This window comes from Petaurus breviceps, unplaced genomic scaffold (genome assembly GCF_028583685.1).
Source record: "Petaurus breviceps papuanus isolate PSGF00001 unplaced genomic scaffold, PetGlider_PUasm1.0 185, whole genome shotgun sequence".
In the NCBI taxonomy this organism is placed as follows: domain Eukaryota; kingdom Metazoa; phylum Chordata; class Mammalia; order Diprotodontia; family Petauridae; genus Petaurus; species Petaurus breviceps.
Window position 1 is genome coordinate 21,558,664 of NW_027185797.1, and position 18,988 is coordinate 21,577,651.

The 18,988-nt window shown below is 39.7% G+C and overlaps 1 protein-coding gene across 18 annotated transcripts in view; it reads left to right on the forward strand.

The window, feature by feature from the left end:
* The window catches only part of RBMS3 (RNA binding motif single stranded interacting protein 3), a 1,480,592-nt gene that overhangs the window by 1,342,780 nt on the left and 118,824 nt on the right, over window positions 1-18,988 (forward strand). The gene's annotated exons all lie outside the window — the stretch shown is intronic.

The following is an 18,988-nucleotide window of genomic DNA, read 5'->3' on the forward strand; positions in this document are numbered from 1 at the left end:
CAGAATCTAGATCGATGTTATTATGATGTCAGCTTCTTCAGATTCTTCAAGCTATCGATATACAGGACAGACAGGCTGAGATAACAGCATACTTGCAAGCAGCGATGGGTGGGGTGTGGGGAAAAGGTCTGAGGACCAGGAATCAAGAGCTCCAGACCTTAGTTGACAAGTCATGTAAACTCCTTGAGTCTGGGTTCCCTAAGTAAATGTTCTATACTTTTTATGTGTGTACACAGTGTTGCAACTGATAGAATGTAAGTTTCTTGAAGGCAGGATTGATTTCATTATTTTCTTTGGATTCCTCAGGGCCTCACAAAGTGCCTAATGCTGTTATAGGTACCTCCCAATAACATATTGATTTGTTGATTAAAGGAGAAAATGCCTATCCATTTCTACACTGCTTTCCCATGAACATGAAATAAGATGTCTATGAACACTTGGCAAAGTACCAGGTGCTCCCCAAATGCAAAATTTGGGGGTTGTTAATAATGGAAAAGGGCAGTTGGATGGTACAGTGGATAGAATGTTGGACCTGGAGTCAGGAAGACTCATCTGCCTGAGTTCAAATCTGGCCTTATTTGTTTACTAGCTGTGTGACCCTGAGCAAGTCACTTAATCCTGTTTGCCTCAGTTTCCTCATCTGTAAGATGAGCTGGAGAAGGAAATGGCAAACCGCTCCAGGATATTTACCAAGAAAGTTCCCAAATGGGGTCACAAAGAGTCAGATACCACTGAGACAACCGAACAACAATGAATAGTGAAATGCACATGAAAGAAATAGATAATTGATGTGATGGTGGGTGTTGCTGTTTTCATTTTGCAGAGAAAGTGGGTTCAAATCCTGTCTTTGTCACTTGGTACTTGTGTGAGCTCAAAGAAGTCCAACCTCTCCAGGCCTCAGGTTTTTTCTCATCCATGAAATGAAGAGGTCAAATGCCATGACCTCTCAGTTCCATTCGAGTTCAATATTTGTGATCCTAAATTAAACAAGGTAGTCCCCACAAAGATGCGCACATCCTTACATAGGAACCGCATGCTAAATTTGAACTGTGGCCGTTTCAAATCTGGCCATCATATCTCAACTTCTCACGAGAATTTAGAATCCTTGATTGGTCATTACTGATGAAGTTTTGTTGTTGTTTGCTCAGGGGAGGTGGGATCCCTCTGCTTTCATCAGTATGAATCCCCAATTTGGAAGCTTCTCCCCACCAATGCATAGAAGCAAGTCTTTTGTAATCGATCATCCTAGAGAATTTACTAGAGACACTGAGAAGTGACTTAATCTTTCTTAAGTACAGGTCTTACTATGTCACTCCACCTCTCAATGTCCTCCAGCGGCTCCCTGTCCTTTCAAGGATCAAAAATAAAATCTTCTGTTGGGCATTCAAAGTTCTTTTGAACGTGTCCCAATTACAGTGACCTTTCCAGATTTCTTAGACCCTACACCACCTCCACCCCTGCCCCTCACACACACACACACACACACACACAAGATTGACACTGGCTTCTTTGCTACTGCTCACACAAGCCCCTCCATCTTTCTGGGCATTTTCCCTGACTGCCTCCCAGCGGGGAATGCTCTCCCTCTTCATTTTAGCCTCTGGCCTTCTTTCACATCTCAGCTAAAATCCCACCTCCTACAGGATGTCTTTCTCAATACTTCTTAAGTCTGGTGCCATCCTCATTGGTTAGCTCCAATTTATCCGGTATAAAACTTGCTTGTGCTTAGTACTTTGGATCTTGTCTCCCCCATTCAATTGAGATTTCCTCAAGAGTTTTGTTGTATACCCAGTTTTTTGTATACCTAGCACTTCGCATGGTGCAAGTACATAGTAGGTGCTTATTAAATGTTTGACTCATTGACTCATGATCACTCAGCTGGTATCCATCAAAAGTGAAATTTTACCTTGTGATTTCCTGACTCTCCTACACCACCCTAACTCCCAACCTTCAAATATTGTTTCATAAGGAAAAGTCTGCTCTCCTCACAATGGTTACGATTGCTTGGTTTGGCTTTTTCAGGGGATGAGATGTGCATAGCTTAAGCATGTAAAAATCTGGAATTGTATTGTGCTAACATCCCTAAGCTCAGTCTTCCTTGCATATTTTGGGGGCTCTCTGGGTCTGTCTGGTTTATGTCCTGGAAAAGCTTACCCATAAGCTACAAATTCCATTGACAAATCTCCGTCCAAGTCCTGAGCTCCTTCCTCTCTGGTGCGCACAGCCAAACCAATGTATAGCACCGAGTGGTCCCACACAGGAAAGAGGGCAAAAGTCCTGCCAAGTCAGAAAAAGGAGACAGGCTTGGAGGAAAAAGATCCCTCCTGAGAAAATAATGTACCTTTCTCCAGAATCCTAATGAAAACTCCGTCCTTGGACTCATGTTAAAAATCTTTTACTCACTGCCAATGGGAACACGCATTTCTGGCAAAATATGAATATTTTGCCAGATGTCAAAGTATATAAGCTTCACATGTGCTCTAGAGCTGTTGTGGACTTGAAGGAGTGAGTCATGTGTACATTTATTTCAACCCTCAGGACCTCAGAAATATCTCCCAAGTATATCCCCCTCCAGATGGAGCTGCAGGTGTACCGGTGTTTTTCTTCACAATCTCCCCCAATGACAGCCTCCATTTGTGTGTGGTTCTGTTTGTTCGATCTTCCCTGAGGATCCTTCTAGCCAGGAGTCCAGCCTCTTGGTATCCTGAGATTGGATGGTCTGTCAGGTTGGAGCTGCGGCAGTCTAATTTAGAATCCAGTTTTTGTGGTTGGGTTAGTTTTTATTGCAAAGAGGAACAGCTGGCCCACCCACCATTTGCTTATCTTTAAAACAAGAATCCTGGGAAACTCAGTGGCTCAGGGGGCTAAAAAGTAGAATTGAATTCAGAGGCTGTGACCATGGGTGACCATGGATTTGGGCACTGCCACTGCCCGATGGGGACATTGCTCCATTAACCTCATCTGACTGTTTGGAGTTTCCTCTTCCATTAATGGGAGAGGAAAACATTTGTGGAAGGACAGAATTCAAAAGATTACTCTTCTAACCTCAATAAAAACAGGAAGGCCAACGAGGCCCCACCCCAAACCTCAAATACCAACACCACAACAAGCCCCCATGAACATACTGTGCCATGAATTATTCAGAGAATTGGGCTCATGTTCTGATGAAGAATGAGGAGAGTTTTCACATTCTTCTGAGGGGTCATGGGACAAGAGGGGGTGAGAATGAATCAGAGGCATGACTATTTGGTCTAATCCATATACTTACACTTTGCCCACAAATGTGATCATGGTGAAGACACATATTCACTGGCTGTGAGCTAGAGGAGATGTGCTCCCTAATCATACCTTCTGACCCTGCTCATCCTCTTAGTGTTTGGGCAATGGTCAGGCTTCCAGGTCCCTCTCACTCTCCCTGGGGAATCATTTGCAGTCAGCAAACTTAGTTGTCTCAGCAGGAAATTCAGTGCCTAAAGAAACATTTCAGGGAACTATTGGATCCCCCTATACTCCAAGAATGTCCTACTGAACTTCCATTTTTCTTCCTCCCAATGAAGCAGGTACAATGTTTCCCTCTGCCTCACAGGGCCTCTATGAGGGCTTGGAATAGAGGCTATCTACATGGCATATTTCTTTTCATACCATTTTTTCTTCTCTTATGTTTCTCCATGCTCTGATTGTCAGAATATACTTAAGATTTTATATATAAGGGGAGGGCGACAGGAGAGGCAGGGAGGACTCTACCCCAGCTTGGGCGTGGAACCAGAAGTCCTGGTGGTTAACTAAAGCTATTCCTGGGCTCTGCAGACATCAGGTGGCCAAAACAGGAGTGAGAACACTTTCTTTGATACACAGTTTTCACATGAAGGAGGCCATGGTTTGTTTCAGATGAGCCAAACATGTTAAGAAGAAGGAAGATGCAGTTCTGACTTCCATCAACCAAAATGGGACTAAATCAGTTTTAACCTTTAGTTCTATCCAGCTGGGAAGTGATTGGAATAAAAGGGAGATCACAAAGCCATTACCCAGTGTGCCCTCTTACAACTTCTCAATGAGCTACACATATTGCTAACTCTACTTAAAAAGTAGTGAATAAAGATTTGTCTCTTTTTTTTTTAAACAAAAGTAACACCTGTAATTCTCCTCTCATGCCTCCTGTCTCTTGTTTCCCTGTTTAGACAGCAAGGTGGTGCAATGGGTAGAGATCTGGGACTGGAGTCTGGAAGACCTGAGTTCAAATATGACCTCATATACTCACTAGCTAGCTGTGTGACCCTAAGCAAGTAATTTATCTTCTGTATGCTTTAGTTTCCTCATATGTAAAATAAACATTTATTATGACTATGTGCCAGGCACAAGGCTAAACCCTGGAAATACAAAAAGAGGCCAAAGACAGTCCCTGACCTCATGGAGCTCACAATCCAATGAGGAAAATAATAGCACCTACCCCAGAGAAATACAAGGCGTCATCGTCATCATCATCATCATCACCTTTCTATTTGTTGTTCTTTGTTGTTCAGTCCTGTCCAACTCTTTGTGACCACATTTGGGGTTTTCTTGGCAAAGACATTGAAGTGGTTTGCCATTTCCTTCTCTAGCTACCGCATTTTACAAATGAGGAAACTGAAGCAAGGAAACACAATTAAGTGACTTGCCCAGGGCCATACAGCTAGGAAGTATCTAAGGTCAGAGTTGAACTCAATGAGATGAGTCTTCCTGACTCCAGGTCCATCACTCTACTCACTGTACCACCTAGCTCCCCATTAAGCAGCCTTAGTTAAGGAATAGGCTCCTCCCAACTCCCTGGGAGACTCAAAATTGTGAGCTAGGGTTCTCACAGCTACCTAATCATTCTTCCCCTGGATCAATGATTGAAAGAAAAGGCCATTATAAAAGGAAATATTACCTTTCATTCATTTATCATCTTCCTCACCATCACTCCCTAATTCCTTTTCAGTCTGTGTCTCTATTTTCCCAACCTTGGCACGCATAAACAGAAGGCAGGTTTAATGAATAGCTGATATAGACCATCTGTATAACTGTTCATTTCAAGAAAAGTTCACTCCCTGCCTAAGGGAGGGAGCTCCTCAGCCCCCTCTCACAACTCATTTGTAAGTAGAAAATGTGAGGGGAAAGGGAGGGAAGTGATGTGAGCAGAAAGGCTAGAATGGGCCCTGGGAGCGAAAGATAAGGACTCTGCTCTGGGAAGCAATATTGCCCAATGATACTGGGTTGGTTTAGGAGGCAGAAGATGTGAGTTTTAACCTATAGCTCATTTGAGCTGCAGTGCTGGACATGTGATATCCTTGGTCCTGAAAACAAGTTTCTCCATCTTTGAAGAAAAAAAAAAAGATAACTCTTCAGTCCCTACTTTATAAGTAGTGTATAAGTTTTACTTAGAGCATCATCTGCTGAAGCTTTTTAACTCATTGAAGAGTGGCACCAGGATACAGTGGGCAAGTCATTGTTACCCCTGTAGTGTCATGCTCTTCTCTCCAAATGGGCTATTATGCAGGAGGGATAAAAGCCTAGTGCTTGCTTTGGATGAGCTCACAGTCTCATGAAGCACTTTCTTATTCTACTTACTGTATTGCCCCCATAACGGTTGACCTTGCATAATGTTGACCCCAACTTTCTTCTAGGAAAAGAGGTTCTTAAAAACCCTGCCTGCATCAAAGCAGGGCTGCCTGCCCAGTGTCCATGGGTGAGGGTTATACTTGACACTAAACACGTTGCTAGTTTCTGAACTGACAAGAAAATGAAGATATAAACGGATAAGGGAGAAGGGTAAAAGAAGACAAAGGGACAAAGACTCTCATGGTTTTATTTGGAGAAAGATGGAGAGATGTGGGACAACTAATAGCTGTGGACTCTGTGTGAATTCTGAACCACTGGCAACCATGGACCCAAAGACAAGGATTGTGGCACAGGAAGAAGGTTTCCACACCCCTGCCTCAATCTATCAATAGATATAATTAGGTTTTAAACTCTGCTAACAAGATTTTGTACACCCTGTGATCAGATATAAACTCTTCAAGTAGGATGAGAACTAACCATGACTGGCTAACCAAATAAGCTACCCATGCACCTGGTGTCTGGGTTTTCTGACTGAGTCAATGTTCCTTGAGTAGTTGCTGATGGTTTGATAGCCACATAGAAGAATAGCTTTAGGAAAATGCTCTCGGGATACTATTTGACCTTTTTGATCAAAGGCTTTGTCAATGAGAGGCAGTGTGTTGTAGTGAATAGGCCAGGCTTGGACTAGGGAGACCTGAATTCACCTTCTGGCTAGAAGATGCCAAACAAGCCACTTAACCTCTCAATGACATGGGCAGCTCTCTAACACTGTATTTTTCAGATGACTTGGAAATCTGCCTCACTGGAGGGAATTTCCTTGCCAAAAATCCCCTATTCTGATGAAATCACAAATCCAAACAAAGCAGTTGAACAACACTTTGGATTACAGAGTAAGGATTGAAAGATATATTAACAAGCTAGAATGTTGGGCTCAGTCTAATAAGATGAGAGGAAAAGAAGGGGAGATGAGTGGCACAGCCACTCATATGGGATTTGGGATTTCATCAATGTATGGAAGTTACAGGGAGGAAGTTCTCAGCAACTCAGATTCACAATTGTGCCCCAATTTACTCTTTTAGAGACATGCCCAGAGTCACTCAGCCAGCACGTGTCAGGGACAGAACTTGAACACGGGTCCTTCTAGCTCTAATCTCTACCATCTATGCCATGCTGCCTCTTATGAATGTAGTCCTACACACTTTCTCGAATTTTTCATTGAATGGACTTATTTTTCATACAGAATTTTAAAATTAGGTTGTTTTTGGTGCACATTTACATAGAAGATGCATGAGAGTCTCTTTGTATGAAGCAAAACCCTTACTAACTGTGTAACTTATTACCCATTGTCACGGGAGACTTAGCCCAGTGCCTGGTATGTAATAAATTCTCATTATAATACACACACACACACACAAACACACACACACACACACACACACACACACACATATATATATATATATATAATGCTGATAATAAATATGTAATAAATTTACCTGGTGCTTAGTAAATATGGATTGATTAGGCTTATCTTCTCTGTACCCTCATTGGGTCCCCTGAAAAAAATCTCTGCCCCCCTGTGCATTCTCTTGCCTTTTATATTCTTTTTCTGTTTCTCTAAAGAGACACAGGGGAAGGAGCCCTGTCATCCTGAATGAGGACTTCATGCTTTGTTAGGGTCATGGGGGTGGAGGGAGCCAACGGGGGGGGGGGAGTTAAAATGCTGACTTGGCGACGCAGCCACTTATTTGCTTCTCCTTCTCAGGACAGTGTATGACACTAACATCTGAAATTCTACCATGCTTCTGACAGTGTTTTAACAGATGATTGATTGCAATGTGTATTTGTTCTGCATAGCAGCATAATGCCATATCTCAGTCTCACAGAGAAGCAAAATTGCAGCCCATCGGGATGCTTTGTTACATCGATTCCAATGACAGGGAGTCAAGATGATAGCTTTGTAAGAAAGGGGGCAGACATGATATAAGAAGGGATGTAGCATCATGTCCATGTGCATTCTGTTGATTGACTTAATCCTCATTAGATTCTCTTTTTTAATTAAGTTATTTTTAGTTTTCAACATTTACTTCTATAAGTTTTAAATTTTCTCCCTCCCCCTCCTTTACCAAGATGGCACGCAATATGACATGACTCTACTCATACATTCCTAATAATCACATTTTTACATTAGTCATGTTGCATTGAAGAATTATAACAAATGGGAGATACTATGAGAAAGAAAAAAAAAACAAAAAAGAAAATAGTCTGCTTCACTCTGCATTCCAAATTCATAGTTCTTTCTCTGGATGTGGATGGCATTTACCATCATGAATTCTTTGGAACTGTTTTAGGTCCTTGCATTGCCAATAAGGGTTAAGTCTCTAATATTATCTTTTTGTGAGGGTGGGGACATAGTGAGCTTTTTACTGGCCAAAATGCAGTAGAAAATCCCAACCTTTGTTGAGCTTCCTCACCTATATGGCAGATAGAGAAGATGAAAGCAGCAACGTGGAGTGTGGAGGGAGATGATTTGCCATCTTTACTTAGCTTTGATTTTGCTCAGCTTCACATTAATGCCATGCAGAACTTTGGGAGCAAAGTGATCTTAGTAGCCTCAACTTCTATCTAGTTTCTGAATTGTTTGCTGGTTTTGTTTTCTTTTTGGCAGAGTTCTTGAACTGGGTCTTGTAAACACAGGAATTTCTAACTCAAAATCCAATAGTTGTCTGAGGCAACAGACTTCAAAACAGAACCATATCCAGGCACTTAAAAATAATAACAATAAAATAAATAATCTTGGAACACTCTGGCTAATTTATGTTGACTGTTCCTAACAAGGATCCTAACCATTAGGATTCTATCCTGATCTGTGGATAAAAGAACTATTACCCCTTCTTGGTAGGTCAGTCATTGCCACCATCTTCATATTTCTAAGAATTCCTCTACCTCTAATTCCTGGTATCCTACTCAATTGATTTCCCAGAGAAAGATATTGATCTAGTAATGAAGGGGAAAGAATGTGGGATTTCTGGTCAGAGGGTGAGACTTAAAGCTTCAATTTGCTACTTATGTGACCTCAGGCAAGTCACTGTACTTCTCCAGAGCTCAGCTTCCTCACCTAGAAAATAAACATGTTAGACTATGAAATCTCTAGAGCACAGCAGTTCTCAAAGTATAGTCCAGAGAACTCTGGGGGTCATCACAAACTTTACATGGGGTCTGCAAAGGCAAAACTATTTTCATATTAGTAAGACCTTTGTATTTCTTATATAGTAATTTTTTTAAATGTAACATATAAAAACTTTTGGGGGTATCCATAATTTTAAGAGTGTAAAGGGGTCTTCATCTATTTAAAAAAAGGTAACTTATAAAATATCCATCTTATAAATATTCTAAATAGTATTTTAGAATAGTGTTTTTATAATTGTGAAAGTACTGTATAATTGATATTACCTAACTGTGGACTAAAATTTTTAGTATTCTCTATATACAAAATTAATAATGTTAATTTAAAATTATTATAACTGCCTATAAAATTTGAAAATAAATAAAATTTGTTGATACATCCTTCTCTGCTTCCACCACCACAATTCCCATCATTCTCAACACACACACACACACACACACACACACACACACACAAAGGGTGAATTAGAGACAGAAGAAATTTAATATCTTGGTGAAAACCTAGATGAAAGAAGCCTTGTTGATTCAGGTTCCAAAATTTACTAAACCTTTTCTGTTAATTAATATCACTTGAATCTGGATGATACATGGGAATGGGGAAGGATGAATGTTACTAGAAACTACCATGCTGTGCATGTCCCTAGGAAACATTGTAAAACACCCAGAAAGTCCATGGATTTTGATGGTGCCTGCAGAAAAGGCTGATGCTATAAAAGGGTCCCCTGGCTTCAGCCATGTTAGCTGACAGACTAGTCTTTTCACAGGTATGGATAACAAGTAACATAATAACATGATCTTGTCACAGATTTAGAGTGTAGAATCCCAGGAAGGGACTATAGAGGTCTACTCCAAATCTCTCATTCTACAGATGAGGAAACTGAGTTTGAGATAAGTTAAGTGACTTGGCCATGGGCACACAGATAATAAATAGCAGCTCCAGGATGTGATTTTAGGGCCATTGACTCCAAATACAACACTCTACCCACTGTACTACATTGTCTCTCAGAGGATATAGGTCCTATTCCCAGAAAAATGGAAGTCCCTGGTTGGAACATTTTAGTCATTCTGATGTATTTCAATGAATCAGAAAGTTTGGAATTGTGCTTGGTGCTAGGAACACCAAGATAGTGAGAAAAACAGCCCCTAGTCTCGAGGAGTTTTCCTCCTAAGGGAGAAGATAGCAAATATTTATATCAATATGTAACACAGTAAATATAAAGAGAATAAATACCAAGTGATTAAACTTAAGTTTGTTGAAGAAGGAGAGCCCTCCAGTTGAGCACAATCAGAAAAGGCGTCATAAAGGAAGAGAGAGATTCTAAGACACAGGTGAGAGTGAAGTTCATTCCAGGGATGGGAAATGGCCAGTACAAAGTTATTGAGATGAGAAATGGAATGGAATGTGTGAACCGTAGAGAGAAGGTCAGTCTGTTTGGATCACGGAATGAGGGAGGGTAAGTAATGTCTAATTAGGATATAGAGATATAAGGGGGACAGTTTGTGAAGGGCTTCAAAAAGCAAACCAAGGAGGTTATATTTTAATCCCTTAATTAACGGACAGACATGGTCAGATAAACACTTAAGGAAAATGAATTGATAGAAGTATTTAGGAGAGATTTGAGACTTGAGGCAGGAAGACCAAAAAGGAACCTTTGCAATAATCTAGGTGAAAAATATTGAGAATTTAGGAGTGTTTAAGTGTATGAGATGATGTAGAATTAGAAATGGCAATGTGTGGCCACAAATGGCTATGTGGGGTAAGGAACAGTGAGGAGTTGAGAATAATGCCAAGTTTTCAAACATGGAAGATTGGAAAGATAGTGATCCCTAAAATAGAAATAAGGAAGTTGGGAAGAGGGATGTTTTGAGGAAGACAGATAATGAATTCTGCTTTAGATATGTTAGGTCTGAGATGTATCTGGGACATCTACTTTGAAAGGTCGAATAGGCCATTTTTGATATGGACCTGAAGCTCAGAAAGGGAGACTATAGCTGGAGATATAGATCTGGGATCTATAGTGACAAAGGGATGATAATTAGACCTATGACAGTTGATGAGGTTACAAGGAGAACAAGTGTAGAGAAGAGGAAGGAGCTTAAGATTGAACCTTGGGAAACACCCATAGTTAGGGATGTGATCTATGTAGTGAGCCAACAAAGAAGACAGAACAGCTGGACAGATGGGGTAGAACCTGGCTTGAGAAGCATCATGAAAATTCAAACAGCAAATAGTATCTAAGAGGAAAGGGCTAACTGTGGTGAATGCAAATGACAGGCCTAAAACAGTGATTCTTTACCTGGAGTCCTTAACATTTTAAATATTTTAATAACTATTTCAATGTAACTAGTTTCTTCTGTAATCCTGTATATTTTATCTTATTTACTTAAAAAAAACATTCTGACAAAGGATCCATAGATCATTTTCAGCAGGACAGCCAAAGAGTTCTATGAAAGAAAACAGGTTAAGAACCCTGATATGGAAAGATAAAGGCTGAAAAGAAAGAACATTTGGCAACTAAGAGGTCATTGATAACTTTGGAGAGAGCAATTTCAGTTGAGCAATATACATGAAGTTGTAAAATCAGGAGAAATAATAACAGAACCTTCTTTTGTGATGCCAAAGAACTTAAGGGCATTGCCAAGGAGACAGAGGGCATCACATATGATTAGAATTGGAGATTTTTTTTTGCACTAGCCCTAGAGTTTGTAACCTTAGTTTATTTCATAGACTTACAGATTTCAAAAAGTAAAATAGGATAGAGCCCATCTAGTGTGTTCTCTTTAGCTTTGTTGATGTTCAATCATATCAGTCAAACCCCATTTGGGATTTTCTCAGCAAAGATACTGAAGTAGTTTGCCTTTTTTCCTGCAGTTCATCTTACAGATGAGGAAACTGAGGCAATCAGGGTTAAGTGACTTGCCCAGGGTCACACAGCTTAGGAAGTGTTTGAGACCATATTTGAATTTAGGAAGATGAGTCTCCCTGAATTCAAGCCCAGCACTCTATGCCCTGTGCTACCTATATATCCCTTTCTTTATGTTACAGATGAAGTAACTAATTTATTTAAGTGACTTGACAAACATCACCCAGGTAGCAAATGACAGATAGAAACAGAAGTCTTCTGACCCCCTCCCCCAAATCCAGTGATCCAATGCTCTTAACCTCAAAGAAGAAAACTTATCTAACATTTCCTCTCTTTCATTCCCCATAGGTCTTCTCCATCATGTAAGCTCTGCCCCAAATTCCTATTATGTGTTTTCTTCCCAAATTGGAATGTAAGTTCCTCAAGGGTAGAGACTATCTTTTTCTTTGCTTCTTTACCTATCCCCAGCACATACAAAAGTGCCTGCCATTTAATAAATGCTCATTGCCTTGGCTTAATTTTACAACTCTGGAGTTAGTACATAAGACTCATAGTGAAAACATCTGAAGTTCTAATCACATATGATGTTCTCCATGTCCTTGCACAACACTCATAACTTCTTTGTCTCTTTGTCATCAATAAGCGGGATCTATTATTTATTACTCATCCAGACTTCCCGGCTTCACAGAGTCTTTGACAGTGTTAGTTTCCAAAGAGTCGTCTTGGGCATTAAAAATTACCAAGTAGTTACATAAGGCAAGTATTGAGTCTAATGAACCCTTGTTTCCTACAGATTATCCCCAGGGAATGGAAATAGGCAGCTAAAATACAATTCATGTCAGATTGTCTAGAAAACAGCAAGTTGCCAAGGCAACACTCCCTGCTTTTGCCATCATATAGAGATAGGGTAAATCATTTATTTTATAAACGTTACCACAGCAACACAAACTGCTTGGGAAATCACTGAAGGATTGTGAGTGAGAGTAATGACAGCCTATAGAATTGTTCTTTCCCTCCACAGGACATCAGAATAAAATGACCACATCTAAACAAAACTATATATCCCCAAGTTTTTATACAATCTGGGTACTCATTGAAACTGGATTGCATAAGGGATGTAGTATTGGAAATATGGTTATCAAGGAGGAGAAAATGATGTCCTCTGGTCTATGACCCAAATGGGAACTGCTCATTTTTTACATTCATTTTTGCAAGGACAACCCTAACAATACTTGGTCTTTTTGCCTAGATTTTGTGCCTCTGAAAAGTCAGCTGCCACAAAGAAATGCCTAACCTTAGATAGATGGCCTAACCCACTAGGCTTTTTCCAAGAGTGAATGACAGAGAGAATATAATCCATAAATTCATCATCTGTGATAAGCACACCAATGTATATGTCTGTTAGTCTTTTCTTCGAGAATGAAGGATACCCAATAGTCTATAAATATTTTGTATTTTGTACACAGTAGGCAATCAATGCTTGATTAATTGAATATGTATAAACATGCATCACTAATATTTACACACAAAAAATTAAGAAGCTCTACAGTTCAGAAGAAAATGTAAAGGAATACAAACACTTAGGTATGTTTTTAGAATGCTTTGAATAAAACATCTCTCTCTGTTTAATTTAACCCTGGTTTTTTCTAGCCTGTATTTTTAGTGTATTTTTTAGTTTACATTAGGCTATTATCTTTAGTGTACTTTTAACTATAAGCATCTCCCTAACTCATTGATGCTTATAGATTTGTCATCTTCTCCCAGTAGCAGCATTAATTGTCTTGCTTCTGGGCATAATATTATGAATGGGCAGGGGACTAAAGAGCTGACGAGATTTTTGAGGTCAGCTAGCCCCATTCCCTTGTTTCTTTTTTTAGGGGACGAAACTGAACTTAGCCATTTTGGGGAAATTAACTGCACTGTAAGACTGCTTTGATATATTTCATGAAACAAACATACAACACCCCAAACCATTTCCACGCATCTCCAAATAGTGTACCTTTTACCACAAAGATATGAAAAGTATGACTGCCTTAGGATATTAACAGGATCATGTTTTACAAGGAATGGGGTCAGTAGCACCTCCTGTTATGCTAAAGACCAAAGGCTACCTTAATCATTTGGACAGCTCAGAGAATCATAGCTTTAGAGCTGGGATGGGACTTAGCTGTCATCTAGTCCAAAGCTCACATTTCAGAAATGGGGAAACTGAAGCCTAGAGAGATGAAACGACGTGCCTAGGGTCACCAAATTGATAAATGGAAAAGGTGAGTTTTGGTCTCAAGTTTTTTATTCTAAAAAATGGAGGAAAAGTTGTACCTGGCTGTTTCTACTCCCAACTGCAGAAGATGCTTTGTGGGTAAGGAATGACAATTCACTAATAAACTTGAAAAGGAAATTGTTCAGGTCTTTAGGGTTATGACCTTTCATTCAAGATTTTCTGTCAGAGTTTCATTGAATTTTAATCAGTAACTGTCATTTTCATGCCTTACCCTGAGCTTAATGTCAAGTAGCAAAGCGAGATGTAAGACCAAAGGTACAGGCAAGAAACCCAGTGCTTCCAAAGACTTAGAAAATATAAATTAACTACTTAAGGTGGACAAGAAACCATTCACCCAACAGACCTGAAATAAGAGCACAAAATCATTGTTACAAGTTTTCCAAAAAGCTCAATTTGCCCTCAATCTGATTTGTTTGAGACTTTGTCTATTGTCTTTCTGACCCTGCATTTATGGATGTGTACTAATGGACTTCTGTATTCCATCAATTTGAAAGTGCATTAATGATTAATCCAAAGCTTATTCACCATTGCCTTCATTTTGAAAGTTGTATGAGCTTAGAAGCCCCCTAGAAAGTTGTATTTCTTGCTCTTGCTTCATAAATTAATTAACTTTGTTGTCACTGAATTTTGCTCTTTGTTTTCTTTTCAAAGCAAAAGATTTTTCAATAGTAAAATGGGATGAGTAGGAGGTAAAACCATGTCAGGGGCAGCTAGGGAGGTGTATTTGGAGTAAGAAAACCTGAGTTTGAATTATAGATCTGACACTTACTAGCTGTGTTACTCAAGGTGAGTCACCAAACCACACTCAACCTCAGTTTCCTCATCCCTAAAATGGGGATAATGATAGCACTTAATTCCCAGAGTTGTAAGCATTAAGTGAAATAACATAGGGTGTCCCAAATGTCTCAATTGAGTTTTAACCTCCTTTAAAGGCACTCCTTCAACTGGGGAAAAAAAAAAAAAAAACCTCCTTAAAGCTTAAAACTATACCTTAAGGGGCAGCCAGGTAGCACAATGAGTAAGAGTACCGGCTCCAGTGTTGAGAAGACCTGGAGATCGAATCCCGGGCTCAGACACTTAGCACCAACCCAGAAACACCTGGCCGTGTAACCTTGAGCAAGTTACTTAACCCCAATTGCTTAGGGACGGCCAGGTGGCTCAGCGAGTAAGAGCACCGGCTCCAGTGTCAGGAGGACCTGGATCAAATCTGGGCTCAGATACTCAGCACCACACCCAGAAATAATAACTGGTCGTGTAACCTTGAGCAAGTTACTTAACCCCGATTGCTTTAAAAAAAAAACTATACTTTTAAGACTTTTGGGACACCCTATGTATATAGATCACTTTGCAAATAAAACTTAAAGTGCTGTTAATATCCATTATTATGTTATCTATCTATTAGTAACTGTTTTTACCCTGCCCCATTCATTGAAAATTGATATTTCAACTGAACTCAATTCAGCATATTAATATCTATAGGAACTCTCATTCCCAGCTCTTAATTGAGATATGTAAAGGCACATTTCATCATTCCTTTGAAAGTAAACTTACATGGCTACATTAAGCTGAGTTTCCTCATTTGTAAGACAAAGGACTGGGGTGGATATACCATTCTCTAAGGTCCCTTCCATCTCCAACTTTCAGAGATTCTTTGTTCTTAACAAAAGTCGGATTTGGAATAAGGACCAGAATTCTAGTGTCAATGTACTTCTGAACACTTTTATTTTTAACATTCCCTGAGGCAGAAATACAGTCACTGCCAATCCTTCCTTCCTCATAGGCAAAATGGTAATTGGTGACATCATGCATGAAGTTAGGACTCCCTTGTCTCTGCACTAAGTTCCCTCTTCCGACATCTACCAAGCTTTCTGTGAGAGTTGAAAGTGCCCACTTTTGCTCCTCTTAATCCTTACTCTACTGTGCTTACCATGCTTTCAGCTGTCAGATACCTTCTCAAGTCTTTGCCTTCACTTTCCCAACTAGAGTTGTCTCCTTTAGAAAAGTCTCCTGGAGAAAGGTTAGGCATTTGAATGGTACTGCTCATGAACTATTTTTTTTTCAATGCCTCTTTCGGGACTTTCATGAGGTTCAGTTGAAAAGACGCTGACAAAAATCAGTCATACTTTGTGTGCATTTTTTTTTGTGCCTGATAGAAAGGAGTTCCCTAAAGAGCAGAGGAGTGATATGACCAGCTTGGGATTTAGAAGTATATATTTCACAGCTGTGGGGAGGATGAACTGGACATGATAGAGGTTGGGTGCAAGGAGGTTTGTCACAATACTCCAGGTGAGACTATACCAACCTGAGGGGTGATTGATTCATGAGTGGCCAGAAGGACAGAGATGCAAACATGTGGCTAGAGGTATAACCAAGCAGACTAAATTTGGAGATTGATTGGATATAGGAGTTTAGGGCTAGTGGAAAACTGTAAACCCAAGGTGACTCAGAGAATGACAGTGTCTTCAATAAAACATGGAAGTGGAGATTCCTCTTTGCATTATTCAGAACACCAGGTCTCCTTTTAATATGATTTGGTCTAACTATAAGATAGAAGATAGATATTAAGGAGGATTACAAAAAGATTAACAGAGAGCTGAGACCCAACTTAGTCTTAGTTGGAATCTGTTTAAATATAAATAATGTTTTCAGTTTCTTGAGTTCCATTTAACAATGTTGAAAACTGCCTTAATTATCAATCTTTAGGTCCTGAATGATGATCTTAAGATAGCTTTTAAAAAGGAATAGAACATCAAAGAGGCATGTTTAAAAAGATATTAATCAATTGACATGAAAGTACCTTCAAAGAATGCAGCATGTTTCAGAATAGAGAAGCTCCAAGTAGGAAGGAGCCAGTGGAAGAGGCTAGGTTAATGAGATAAAGGAAAAGGAAAATGATCAATTAATGGAGCAATCTCCAAGAATGATTGGGAAGGCATAGAGTCAAGGGTCCAAGTGGAGAAGTAACCTTGGCAAGGGAAAGGATTGAAACTCCTCAAAAAGGAAGACAAGAGGAGAAGTAAGGATAAAAATATTGAATGGAGATAAAGATGCTCATGGCAGATAGTCTTCATTCAAAGAGAAGGCAGAGTCATTTCTTGGGAGATAAGGGGATGAGGGTGGATTTGGGGGCTCAAAGAGAGAAAAAAATTTGGAATAGTCACTATCCCAGCCCTGAGGGAACAGTGGAAGTTGCAGATTGCATGAAAACTGTAGCAAACTCAACTTATTTTCACTATAATATCTGGTCACTTAAATGGTTCTGGTATAAGACATAGAAAGGTCAAAGGTGGGAGGGGTCTAGGGTTGGAAATTTTTAGGATGGAACTGCAGAAAAATAGGATGAAAAGTGATTCCAGGGAAGAAGTCAAATGCTTTGTTAGAATGGCTGATTTTAAGGGAAAACTGTGAAGGAAACTAAATGAATCCAGAAAAAGTAGATGAAATGGAAGAAAAAAGAAGGCTTGAAAGAAACTCAAGATCCTGATAAAGGTAAGGAGTTGGTTGGAAAAGAAAGGGGCAATGAGAAAGGAGGAATAGGAGGGAGAAAATGGTGAGAAATGTCATGTTCATGAGGAAGCCAGGTTTCAGTTAGTACCATTGCATAGGAGGGCAAGAAGAAAAAGTTAAGGATGAAGGAGAGTTTGTTAGAAGAAGGATTAGGAGGTAAAGGCTAGGAACTTGTAGCAGCAAGCCCCCCAGTGTCCCCAGGGTGGCTGCCAACACAGGTTCTTGGATCTGCTTTGCTAAAGGAAAGCAACTCAAAATGTGCTAACAAACTGACTTTAATCAATCAAACATATATCATTTACCAAGTTCAGGAGGAAAAGGTCAGCACCCCAAACTTCAGAATATACAGAGATTACAAGCATAAGTTACAAGAACATTTCAGCAGACAGGCTTCCAAACCATCCAACCATTACATACATCCATATTTAATCCCAGTTACCAAAGAGGGAAGCATCAACATCTGGGTTTTCAAAGCTGGGGGGCTCTCAACAATGGCTGCCCAGAGTCTCATCTGGTCAAATCATACAACACATCTCAAAGTGAGCCCCAAAGCAAAGCCTCACATCAGGGCTTATATAGCCTTCTCCTGGCTCAGAGAATGTAACAACCTTCTTGACCCACTGCCCAATCACAAAATATCTCTTGAAAAACAAGCCTCCCACCAAAGGCTCCAGGTGTACTTAAGCCTAGGGGCAGGGAAGATCTTAAAAATTTACATTCTCATTACAGAACTAGGGAGAGAAAGATTAGAAATGGATAGGATAGGGATGGCTAGATGGCACAGTGAATAGAGCACTGGCCCTGGAATCAGGAGGACCTCAGTTCAAATCTGGCCTCAGACACAACACCAGCCATGTGACCTTGGGCAGATCACTTAACCCCAATTGCCCTGCATTCCACCCCTTTTCAAAAGGAATAAAAAAAAAAAAAGAAAAAAGAAATGGATATGATTGAAAGTACAATAGTAGCTGGGAAATGGGATTTTTACTTTGACATTTTATGGTTCTGAAGGACAAGAATAAGGCAATGAGAAGGTTGGAGTTTGTTAGCTATGAGTCAGGATGGTATCAAGTAAGAAAATGGTAATAGAAGTAAATAACTAATTAATTGGCATATTCTAATCAGAATGTTGTCATGATGATACTTTCACACATCCCATCTACCTGGCAGTTTCGGCTTTCCAACAGACCTAAACATATGTCTTCATTGGTGATATGCTTTCCCCATTTCAGTTGTGGTCAGTGTGACTGATGAAAATCATTAGCACAAGATATAGTACTGGAAATTGAAGGTTTAGCCATACCTTGATGAAGTATCCTTTTAGCCAATTATAGTTCCTATTGAACATTATGCAAACAGTTGGATTAATGTGAAGTTATTATTATTATTATTATCATCATCATCATTATAGCTGTAAATAAGCAACCAGGTAGTATACTGGTTAAGAGTTTCGGTCTAGAAAACTAGAATTTAAATCCTACCTCAGATACCAACCAACAGTGGAATGCTGTGCAAATCATTTAGCCTTTCTTGGTCTTGATTTACTTATCCATAAAATGGTCAAAATAATAAC